Source organism: Echinops telfairi, unplaced genomic scaffold (genome assembly GCF_000313985.2).
Source record: "Echinops telfairi isolate 266 unplaced genomic scaffold, ASM31398v2 ScPeMD7_443;HRSCAF=831, whole genome shotgun sequence".
Lineage (NCBI taxonomy): Eukaryota > Metazoa > Chordata > Mammalia > Afrosoricida > Tenrecidae > Echinops > Echinops telfairi.
Window position 1 is genome coordinate 2,526,832 of NW_022104341.1, and position 12,437 is coordinate 2,539,268.

A 12,437-nucleotide genomic window follows, 5' to 3' on the forward strand; every position below is an offset into this window, starting at 1 on the left:
GCTGTATCTTTTGATAGCCGGGCACCATCTGCTCTCTTCACCATATTAGATCATACTCCCATTTTGTCTCCAGCGATCGTGTTGAGAAAGTGAGCATCACAGAATGCCAGGCTATCAGAACAAAGTGTTACTGTGTTAAGGGAGGCCTTGAGTAGAGGCCCAAAGTCCATCTGCTATCTTAATACTTATCATATAAGTATGTGTACATTGAAACTCCTTTCTGAAGGCTCCGGGAAAAATCTATTTCCGTGATTTTTCCCATGTTTAGAGGCTACCTGCATTCTTTCATTTTTCAAGCCAGCAGTAGGTCAATTCCTTCTCACATCACATCAGTCTGTAATCCTCTTCTGTCCCCCATTTCCACTTTGAAAAACCCTGTAATTACACTGAACCTACCTGGATAATCCAGGATAATCAATTTTAAAATCAGTGGATTAGCAAAGTTAATTCCACCTACAACCTCAAATTCCTTTTGCTGTATGCCAAAGGGTGATCACAGATTCCAAGGATGGGACATGGACATCTTTTTTTCCTTTTCCTTTCCTTCTTCCTAACTCTTCTGAACATCGTCCTTGGGTAGATGTTGCTCTTTTGCTCTCAAACAGTTGGTTATTCTAAGGTGGGTGTACCTCACTAGTGTTAGTGTTCTCCTTATAGACCTGTCTTCTGTTTGGCTGAACATTGAGCCTTTCGAAGTGAATTTCTTTTCAGACCTCAAAGGTAACTAAGGTCATTGTGTTGGGGGTCCCACCAGTCTGTATTCAACGAGTAATCCTGGTCCTTCATGATTTTGCGTTTTGTTCCACATTCCTTTCCCACTGTCTAGGACCTCTCAGAGCAGTTGGCAGACACCATCCAGGTCTTCTGGTCTCAGGGTTATGGACACTCATGTTCATGTGGTCTGTTAGCCCATTGAATTGATTGCTTCCATGTGTTTGGTTTTCTACTCTTTCCTCTGGACAGGTAAAGACAAGTAATTGCATCTTGGATGGCTGGTCAGGAGCTTTTAAAACTCCAGTTGCTAATCCACAAAAGTCGGACATAGAACATCCTTGTGGACTGTTTTGTCAATTGACGTTGGTGTTCCCTGAGAACGACATGGACATCTTTGAGGAGGCATCGTTCTGCCTACTACACTGGGTCTTTTTTAAGAAAAAGAATACAAAATTAGAACTACAAAAATAAATATGATCCTTCAAACACAGTGTTAGGGCCTCTCCCGGGTACTTTACTAGAGTGTTGGTCTGGGTAGACTAGAGAAACAAATCCAGGAAGTCTCATATGTGTGTAAGAGAGAACTTTATATCAAAGTGCAATTGTATATTAATATCCCAGATCAAGTCCATAAGTCCGAGATTAGCCCATATGTCTGATACTAGTTCATAAATTCCTTTTTAAACTCACGTACCCATGCAATGATGCAAAATGCACAAGATCACAGGCCAGTGGGTGGGAAGCCTTGTGGATCCAGTGGTGTTATAAGCATCACAGCAATGGCATGGGTCTCCACCTGGCTTCTCAAGCCTCCAGGGTTCTGGCTCCCTCAGTGTGTCTCCATGTGGCTTGTCAACAGGAATGTCAAGCAGAGAGACTGTATGTCCTGCCTCTAGGGAGGAAGACAGGAGTTCCCAGAATCTTCAGGAGAAGGCCATGCCCACACAGAGGCCTCATGGGTTATGACCTGATCGACAGACTAGACTCTACCTCTTCACTCAAGTTGACAGGAGATTATGTAACTATCACAACTAGATCCACAGAAAATGCTCCTCCATTATATACTTTTTACTTACATGCTTTAAACAAACGCTTAGCAGGTTTAACAAGTGCTTTCTAAAAGCCCACTTTTCCCCCCACAGTAACCTTATGAATCAGTTGCTTTCCTTGTTGAACACTGGGCGACCTGGTTGCTAGCATCATATTCTCAACCAATTACACTATGCTCCTGTATAAACTTTCTTGAAGAAGTTACCTGGAAATCACTTTATTCTGCTTTTCCAGCGGCATTCCTTGGTCCAAGTCCTTCAAACATCACTAAACAAGAATCTCCTATGCTGTCTCCCTAACCAAACTCTCCTACCATCTAGCTTAAATGCTGGCACCACCTAACACACTGCTGGGATTGTCTCCCCCCTTATCGACAGCTATCAAAGGTAAAAAAAAAACATTATTGCTCCTAAGCAATGCTTGGCCATGGGTGCTATACCCACTGAAAACATCCTTTGTGAAAACAGGCTGAGTCAGTGAGAGGAAACACATGGGTCTGCTTAGGAAGGACCTGAACCCCCATCTCCTTTTTTCCTTAATCTTAGATTCTTTGTTTGCAAACCAGAAACTTTGAAGCTTACTCCTCAAGCTTGGGTGGAGAACTGAGTGTGTAGACTATGGTTGAACAGGCCTGGATCCGTTTAGAGTACTCAACAATTGTTGATGGTTTATTCCTAACTCAGTTTCCTCAAATGTGGTCACACTCTTTGAAGGCAGGGTCCTTGACTGATACTTCCTTAGTGTTCCTCCTGAACATCTGAGACATTCCACGATGACTTGATCACTCTTGCTTCCACTTTGGTGTCTGGGCCCCAGGAGTGTAAGTGGTTCTGTGACAGAATCAGCCTCCATTGAGTCTGACTTCAAATGGTAGCCACTTACTGACTCTGTGGCCTCTGGAAAGTGGCTTAATGACTTGAGTGGTTATTAATAAAACATATTAGTACTCAGTGAGTCCTGATGGGTCTGGGGGTAAGCACTGGACTGCTACCCCCAAGGTCGGGCTTCAGGCCCACCTTTGTAGATGGACAAGACTGCCCGGTCCTGTTTACAGCCTCACACAGTCGTTATGCATCTGACTCGACTAGAAAAGCCTGCAATGGGCTGGTTTCCATGGCTTTTGTGATGGTTAGACAAAAGAACCCAAGTGACATGCTGCTGCCTATAATTAGACCCTGCCCGGAGCTTCATTGCCTCAGAGCTTCAGTGCCTCCATGCACTGTCATGTCTCCCTGTTTCCTACATACACATGTCAGTCTAGGCTTGCTCTCGCCTGCCCAGCTTCTCTCCCAACGTTCGACTTCCCGACCATCCATCATGCATCCCAGGTCAGCCGCCAGCTCGGCGGTAAACAAGTCCCAGCGCATCTCTCCTCGGAATCTCGTAAGGAGCCCACGAGGCCGTGCTTTCGCCGAGGCCATTTTAGAGACGAGGAGCCAGGCGCCGAGGGCTTGAGGAACCGCCCTGCGGTCGCCGGGCTACAGCGCTGAGGCCGGGAGTGGCGTCCCGGCGAGGCGAGTCCGCGGCCGCGGGCCCTCGGCCTCTCCCGGGTCCGCGTGGCCTCGGCGGCGCCCCGTCCGCATCCTCTTCCCGCCGCGGGCCTGCTGCCCCTCGCCCGCCACACGTCAGCCGGGCCTCCGAGCGCAGTCCGTCAGTAGCGGCTTCTGTAGGTCCCCAGTTTCCCGGGATGCAGGGGAGGAAGGAACGCGCCTTCACGCCGGCGGAGAGCGTGCGCAGAGCGAGCCCGCGGCCGCGTGCGCCGGTGCCGGGGAAGCGCGGCGGGAGGGGCGTGTCCGCCCCTGTGCGCATGCTCCGGGCCCGCCGTATTTAAGCGGCGGCGCCTCCCTGGGGGGGGGGGACCCTCGGAGAGCGCGAGCTCGGCAGGTGGGGGCTGCATGGGGGCCGAGCGCGGAGCCCCGCCCAGCGTGTCGCGTCACTCAGCGCGGTGAGTCCAACGGAGGCCGCGGACCCCTGGGATGCTCCCACTGTCCCAGGGCTCCGAGGGACCCGCGGTCGTGGGGTGGGAGGACGGCGACCGAGGGGGTCGCTGGCGGTGCCGTCAGGGGCCTGGCCTCGGGGTCTGGGAGCGGCACGCGCGGGGCGTTCGCGTGGTCCCCGCAGCTGTGGACACGAGACCATCCCCGGGATGATGCATGAAAACAAACCGGGTTAATTCGCCTCCTGCTTTGCCGCGGCTTGGCATGGAGCGCGGGGATGACTTGGGACAAGAGCTGAGGTTTCTATTAGGGGCGCAGCGGCATCTTAGCATACCAGCCATCGCCTTCTAACCTTGACACTGGGTTCCACTTTGTGTAATGCATCTGCGTGATTCTTCACGACGTGGTTCTGCCCGCAGAAAGTTTCTTTTCTCCAATCCTGCCCCGCCCTGTCCACCAGGAACTGTGCTGGATTCGTTTTTATTTCCATTCTTATGTTTGCTGCCGTGGGTGTGACCTTCTTGCTAGTTACTGTAATATCGTTAAATGCAACAGTGGCTTTCTTAGGAAGCAAGAGAACTTTTGGGGTAACTCATGAACAGTTTGTCCGATCCACTAGGAGTCAGACTGACTCGGTCTTGGTGGTGGTTTGTTTTGTTTTGAATCACGAGCAGTGGAGCCCTGTTCTGGGTCTAGTCACCGCAGTCACATCACTTAAACTTTATCTGAAGTGGCTCTTTAGCCAGATGTGAGAATGCACCTGGCGGGGGGAGCGCCCACCAGCGCTGGAGGCGATCAGATTCAGGACGGGTGCCCATTCCTCCTAAAGCCCCAGAGGGCTGGGGCGCCTCATTTGGAGCGCCCGCTCTGCAAATTAGAATTGTGATTACACCACGCTGATAGATGCTTGTAGTTTGTCGTGACGGAGCAAGTAGATTAGCACTGTATTGTTGTATTCCTGGAAGTTATTGAAGTCACCATGTGTACAGGTATGCACCTGATGCACAGTGTACCGCAGTGGCGTGCGGAGTAGCTGACTTCCAAGGGTGCCACGAGGCTCGCCCATTGAGCCTAGCCGTTCCTGTGGGTGGCTACCTCTGGGGCATGGTTTACAAGACCCCACCCCCATTCCCCAGCCGGCCGAGGTGGCAGAGCTGTTGCTGGCACGTGTCTTTGTCACCTAATCCGTTCCCTGTGCAGGTGGGAGACCCTAGGCAGCTGCTGCTTTGCTTCGCCCTTCAGATTTCGACCTGGTTTGGGGGAAGGGCTGCTCATAGCGGCAGCTTGCCCAGAGGCAGACAATTGCCGTGCATGGCTTCCTAGCCCAGTCTGCAGGCACAAGCCCGAGCAACTTCTGGGCGAGTTACTTTGATATTTTGCGGGCCCAGTGGGTTAGCATTGAGCTGCTGACTGCGAGGTTAGCCTTCAAACTTTGCCAGGAGAAAGGGAAGACTGGTTGGAATGGACCAGATGGGCAGCGCTAGATGTGGTTTTGTGATTTTATAAATCCTTTAATATGCTGGTCCCACAAAATCACAATTTCGTTGTTGTCTTTCATCGACTCATATGTGTGCCCTGTCTAAAGGAATTGCTATTTTTTTAACTTTAATGACATTTTAAGATTCATTTTGTTAGTATTTTAAAATGAACCTGTCGATTTGTTTCTGGGTAACAAAAACTGCCTTCTTTAGTGTTAAAGAAAGGGGGTGGGGAAGCCCTTTTAAAAACAGCTGTACAAATAACTGTGTATGTGCCCGGTAAGCAATGCTTTATCTTAGACAAACACTTGGTTTTGGGAGTTAGGTACTTCACAGAAGCAAAGCAACTTTGTTCTTCCTTTGAGGTCATGGGCTCACATCAGCAGTCATAATGATGTTCCAGCTCCTTCGGGGATGGTGAACAGTTATGTGTGCAGGAAAGTACCAGAAAGACGCATTTAAGTCTTATCATTTGGGATGAAAATTTTATAATGATGAATATTGCTCCCAAACAATGTTAGCATGTAGTTTAACTGATCAAAGCTTATTCGCTTTTTAATAGGACTAACAATTCTAGAAATATAAGCATGGAAATGTGTGTGTGTGAGCAGGACTATGCTTTCGTAGTTAGCTTCCTCGTTATCACCAATTAGTGCTGGTACCATACTAGTCCTGGTAGCATTTCTGTTCACAAGTAGTAATCTAGATAAGTGTAGCCATAACGCAACTTGCTGTTTTAGATAATCTGGTACAGTTCTGATTTAAACCCTGGGACAAAGTTTGTCGTAGGTTGATAAATTAAAATGGTAATAGACAGGCTCCGATTTGGAGCCAAATATTTTGAATTGCTGCAGAAAGCAATATTTACAGGTAGATACATTATAGCATATATCATCTGGAATTCTGTCAAGCAGAATCTTCCAACTGTAGGGTGAGTGTCAGACTATCTTGAGGGACACAGCTTCTGACTTCCCTGTCTTTACTGTTATTTCAGAGTTTTAAAATTATTGGGACTGATAGGTAGGAAAGAGTGGTCTGCATTTAGAAACTCATACAAAATAAGCAACAAGCACATTAATTTGTCAGTTTGGCAGAATTGTGCTGAATTCGCATCTGGGTTATGATGGAAATGTGTACATGAGGTTCAGCCCTCTTCTGATAAGGAGACTGACCAGGTAGGTTATATAGTGGTCACTTCCAATAACCCTGTGAGCCAATCACCAGGACTTGACAGTCATTTTAAAGCACATATAACACAATATGCCAGAAATGATATATTTCCAATTATTTTTAAAAAAAGGATATATATTTTCCAAAATGCTTTTGGGGACCACAGACCCACCCCCAATCCATTGCCACCTAGTCAATTCCAATTCATAGTAGAATTGGAACAGAGTAGAATTGCTTCTTGGGTTTCTGAGGCGGTGAAGCCTCTGCTCTCCCTTCAAGGGGCTAGTGGATTTGAACTGCTGATCTTACAGTTAGCAGCCCAGAACATAACCCACTATGGCACAGTGCGGTTTCTCACGTGGGTAATACCTCTGTTCTTTCTCTTTGCACGAGAAAGAATTCATGCCGAAGCCCAGCCACGTGGTTTTTTATGAAGTCCAGAACAAGTGTCAGATTGTACAGTCCCCAAAGAGTACATGCTATTTCAGGGAAGCGTGCCAAGCCGCGCAGAAGCTGGCTGAGGTTCACAGCCTGACACAAGCAGCCTCGTGGAACTGCCCGCGCACCACATGTGTGGGACTGAGGCCAGAGAGAGCGCTACACAGCATGGGCAGGCTCTGGGCAGGGTAAAGAGAGTGGAGTGCCCTCTACCCGCTACTGACCTGGCGAGGGGTAAAAAGAGGATGGCCTTCCCACTGCCAGGCATTTCAAACCTCTGGTTGGGGAGGCGTGGTCGAAGGTATTGGTTGACCCATTGACTGAATTAAGCCCACCTGGGTGGGTTGATGAACCTGGGCCTAGTTTGGGCTGCCCAGGTGTACCGCCCATCTGGCTTGGGGTCTGAATTGGAGCATGTCCAGTTCCGGGGTCTTCATGGGTGGCTAATGCCCGCCTTATTCCTTCCCAACCTCCTCTGTGGGGGCCTTCGCAGGCATGGAGGGACCACCCCCCAACCCTATCCTGGCTACCCGACAGCACCAAGGCTCCTCCAAGGACACGGACCCAAACTGAATATTACAAAAGCCTATCATCGTGGGTGGGGGTGGTGGGGATTAACTTGATAGCTGTATCTAAAAAGATCCCAAGAAAAGGGTTTATGGGATGAGACACTGCTTTTCAAAGGAAAAACAGAAGCCAAGCTAGGGGCTGGGGTAGACCAAGTGCCTACTAGGGGCTCAGCAGACTATAAATTGAGCTACTAACAGCAAGGCCGGTGGCTCGAACTCACTAGTCGATCCAAGGGAGAAAGATAAGGCTGTTTATTCCGGTAAAGATTTAAAATCCTGGAAACTTAAAGGGGTGATTCAAAAGTTGTACTGCAATATTGTGCTGGAAGGATTGGGAGCCGAATCTGTGATTGCACACAGTGGGGGCCCTTCTCTTCAAATTCTATTCTGTCTGACTCTGGTTTGGTCAATTCTGAATGTTGGGAGACGTGTGAGAGAAAACCCTCCCTAAACCATTCCTGGGCCAATTGACCCAGGGAATAGGGTTATCTCAGTGAAACCTGCTGACTCCAGTCCTATTTGGGGGCAAAGCCAAGGGTCATCAAGGTACGCAGTGAGAGATGTTTCAAATCTCTGTGGAGGAACGGCAGCAATCTCAAATCTCAGTGTGGACTCCGGCTTTTTGTGGTGGCAATGCTGGCCTTCTGGTGCCTGTCTCTAAATGAGCAAAGGGTAAGTGAGCAGTTCTTATTTACCTGTATCCAGAGGCCTTTTAAAAAGTGCCATGAAGTGAAATGAAAGGAAGATGGACTGGTTTCACAACCTTTTTTGGCAACTTCTTAAAATGAATTGGGTGAAAGTTAGCAGAGGAGATGTCAGTCAGGATTACATTCAACAACTCCTATACACATTCTGTTTCATCTCATGGTGTTGCAATCCCCTCAGGCTAACGTCGCTTAGCCTGCTTCCTTTCTGCGGTTCCTGTTTCCATCCCACCTCTCCGAAGCTTCTGAAATCCGGCCTTGAGCAAATGCTGCTCCTCTGCTCTCCATAGGTGGATTCTCCTAAGGTGTGCACCTCACTATTGTCATTGTTTCCCTTAAGGCAACAAAGGTACAAATGTGCTTGACACAATGGATGGATGGATTGTGATGAGAATTGTATGAGCCCCCAATAAAATGATTAAAAAAAAAAAAAAAGGCCCCATTCGTGGCAGATGGGGAACTGGTTTTGCCACCATGACAATGCCCCTGCTCGCGCAGCCAGCTCAATGTGCCAGTTTTGGGCAAAAAGCTGTATGCCTCTCTTACCCCACGCACCTTACTCACCTGACCTTGTTCAGTGCAACTTCTCTTTATTTCCTCGAATGGAGAGGGACATGAAAGGACAGTGATCTGACGACATAGAAGAGGTGAAGAAAAAAACAAGGGAGGTACTCTCAGCCATCCAAACTTTGAAAAATGTTCCCAAGAATGAAATCGCGGATTTGACAAATGTATTAAGTGTAAATGAAGAGGACTTTGAAGGTGATAAGGTTGTTTTGGTAAAAAAAAAAAAATTTAAATGCAAAGCTTTGGGATAAAAACATTCCAGTTTTTTTGGGGGGTGCCCCCTCATATATGAAGAAGAATGGGGCTTCCAGACTGAAAGAAGACTAACCACCTGCAGTGTGCCAGTGACACAACCGGCTTGCTGAAAGTGAAAGGATTTTAGGCCGTTCCTAATGAAAATTAGTCTTCAGCATGGATTACAGCTCAGCATAAAGAACAAAAACCTTTACATCTACACCGACAAGCTGTGTCGTGCAATGGGTGCACAGAACTCACAGATCAGACCATTATGGGGTTTATCAGGGAAGTTAAACGGCTACAAATCTTCACTTCAAGACCGGAAATGCTTAGGACACAGCCCTTTGGTCAGAAGTGCCTTCTCTCACTTCTCTCAGCCAAGCCTCCTGCCCTAAAGCTGCTGTGGGTCAAGAAGCTCCCCACTTTTGTCTTTTGCTCTGGCTCTTAGTTCTGATGCCACTCCTCTGACGTCATAACTCTGTCTCCCGGAGCATGGAGTTCAGCATGCTGGGTTCTTGGGTCCAGGGGGCACATTCTTGGTTTTTCTTTCTTGATGGTAGTGTACTCCCCTGTTCCTGTTTCAGAGATAGTTCATGTTAAACCCAGCAATATGATCAAAATGACCCATCCTGTATTAGAGCTCCATATTCCAAATCTGCACAGTCCCAGTCAATCCTTTGGTGGTTGTTACAAAGTCTACGGCTAGAAGAGTCCTACTGAGGGAAGCACGGTGCCACAGCACCAAACAGAGGCATGTTTAATAAGTGAACGCAGACATATAGCCATGTCATATTTAAGCAACAGACTAAACGCTTTCTCCCGAAATAAGAACAAGATGAGACATCTGCTCTCACCACTTCTATTCAACATTGCACTGGAGGTTCTAGCTAGGGAGATTAGGCAAGAAAAAGAAATGTTAACATCCCAAACTGGTGGAAACCCCAAACTGGGCCTTAGTTACCCTTCAGGTCGAGAACTGGGCACACATGCCTCCTCCCCCACTCTGTGCTAGTCTAATCATCAACCAAAGGGCAGCATTTGCTCAAGAACAAAGTTCAGAGGGTTAGGGAAGGAGAAATGGAAAGAGTGAGGGAGTGAGGTAAGTAACGGTACATTGAGGGAACTGCTATGGAGGAATCGAAACAAACTGTATGAATTGGAAAACTGATCAGCACTGCAAATCTTTATCTAATGCACAATAAAGAGTTAGCCGTTTTTTTAAAGTATCCAGATTGTAAAGGAAGATATAAAACTATCCTAGATGACATGATTTGTAAATAAAAAATCCTAAGGCATCCATACCAAAAACCTATTAGAATTAATAAATGAGTTCAGCAAGGTTTCAGGATATAAGATTAATATATAAAATCCCTTCTATTACAGTCCAATGGAATTAAAATAATTTCACATACAAGATATGTACTGGCAGTTTTAAATCATATTTGTACTTAAGTCAAAATTGGAACAATTAGGCAGATGAAGCTGTATCCATAGTATGTACCCTGAAATTTTAATATACTAGGCCCTACAGGGGCTGCCTTATAGCCTCAGGCTGTGTGTAAATTGGATATTTGTAACCCAAGATTTCTTGTAATAAAAAATAATAAAATCCTGAAGGAGTAAATTAAGCAAAGAGGTATAAGACATACTGGAAACAACAAAGCATTTTTAAGAAGAAATTTGAGGAAGGCCCGAGTAAAAGGGAAGACATTCTGCGTTCACAGAAGACAATCCGCTAAGACGGCAAACTCGGTGCCGTAAGGAGTCCCTGTCAACTCGTAGTGACTGTACAGCACCAGCTGGCTCCCAAGAGTACATCTGTGTAGCCTCATCCTTCTTCCGCAGAGGAACTGGTGGTTCTGAACGCTGCCGACCTTTTGATTAGCTACCCGGCACGTGACCCACTGTGCTCCCACAGCCGCCTGCGCATCCCGGATTGGTCCACAGATTCCGCACAATGCGTATCAAGCCTTCATGGCTTATACATTCCAGGCAAAAGTGGAAATAACCCCAGATGTCCACCAACTGGTGAATAGAGAAACAGGTGGTGTATCTATAAAATGAACATTGTTCAATAATAAAAGCAATGAAATTCTGATGCCACAACACGAATGAGTCCTGAAAACATTAAGAGAAAGAAGTCGAACACAAAAAGTCGCATTTCTATGAGTATACTAGAAACTACTGGATTCTACACTTTTTTTTGTAAGTTTAAAATTTAAATATTTATTTTGTTTATCTACACATATCAAACTATCCAGAAGTTTTTCTTTTTTTCCCATTAGTTATTTTTTATTATTTATTTATTTTTAATCATTTTATTAGGGGCTCATACAACTCTTTTCACAATCCATACAGACATCAATTGTGTAAAGCGCATTTGTACATTCATTGCCCTCATCATTCTCAAAACATTTCCTCTCCACTTAAACCCCCCCGGGCATTAGGTCCTCATTTTTCCCCACCCTCCCCGCTCCCCACTCCCTCATGAGCCCTTGATAATTTATAAATTATTATCTTGTCCGGATTTTACACATTAAAAAGGAATTTTATGATATGTGAATTATATCTCAACAAAGCGGTCTCTTTTTAAAGAATCTACGTGCCAGTAACTTCCTTGGTAAGTGCCCTCAAGCTGGTTCTGACCCAAGCGACCCTCTGCACAACAGAATGTGCCAGTAACTGTGTGTGCTCTCCTTTTTTTAACTCTTTTTTGTTTTCTTTTTAATAGCCATTTAAAAGGATAGTAGAAACTATCTTGGAATAGATCTAACAAAAGTTGTGCAAGCCGAGGAAACTTTATAATTGTACAAAGCTCTTGGAAATTGAATTTTTATAAATATTTAATTACAAAACTTTCGATTCTTTAATTGTACCTTTTCTAAGAGCTGTTTTCTATTACCACCAGAGTACTTTCTAAATTATATTTGTTTGATAAGATAGATGACGTATTTAGAAGTTGACGCATAGATCAGGAGGTGAGGTGTTCTAGACCAAGAACCATAATTGCCATCTTTGACCGGTAGTGGGTGCTGTGAAGGTGACCGACCGGTAGTGGGCATGGTAACGTGCTCACACCCAAACCAAACTCACCTGCCACGAAGTTGATTCCAACTCAGAGGGATCCTGTAGGGCAGGAGGGATCCTGTAGGGCAGGGAGCACTGACCCTGCGGGTTTCCAAGGATGTAACTCTTCAAAAGCAGGCCTCATCTTTCTCCCATGGGGTGGCAGGTGGGTCTGAACCACCACCACTGAGGTAGCAGCCTAAAACAGTAACCTACTGCGACAAGGTGAATTTGGACATCAAAGAGAAGTTGGCTTAAGTAGATGAAAACCAAAAACCCATTGCTATCCAGTCTATTGTGATCCATAGCAACCCTCTAAGACAGAGTAGAGTTGCCTCCTTTGGGAGAATTATCTTCTGCAGCTACTGATAGTTTGCTTTCTTCCTTTCAAATCCTCACTCTCTTTGCTCTTTTTCCCATCTTACTGCCCTGGCCCGGACCGCTAGTACAATCTTGAAGAAAAGTGGTGCTGGTGGGCATTCTTATGTTGTAGTGCTTTTTAAAAAT

At 46.3% G+C, this 12,437-nt stretch overlaps 1 protein-coding gene across 1 annotated transcript in view; it reads left to right on the top strand.

The window, feature by feature from the left end:
• The first annotated feature begins 3,675 nt into the window (after nucleotides 1-3,675).
• LOC101650302 (monocarboxylate transporter 1-like) overlaps nucleotides 3,676-12,437 on the top strand; it is a 22,162-nt gene continuing 13,400 nt past the window's right edge. Inside the window, exon 1 of the mRNA XM_013003875.2 lies at nucleotides 3,676-3,709. The gene's annotated coding sequence lies outside the window, so the exon portion shown is untranslated. The remainder of the gene's footprint in view (nucleotides 3,710-12,437) is intronic.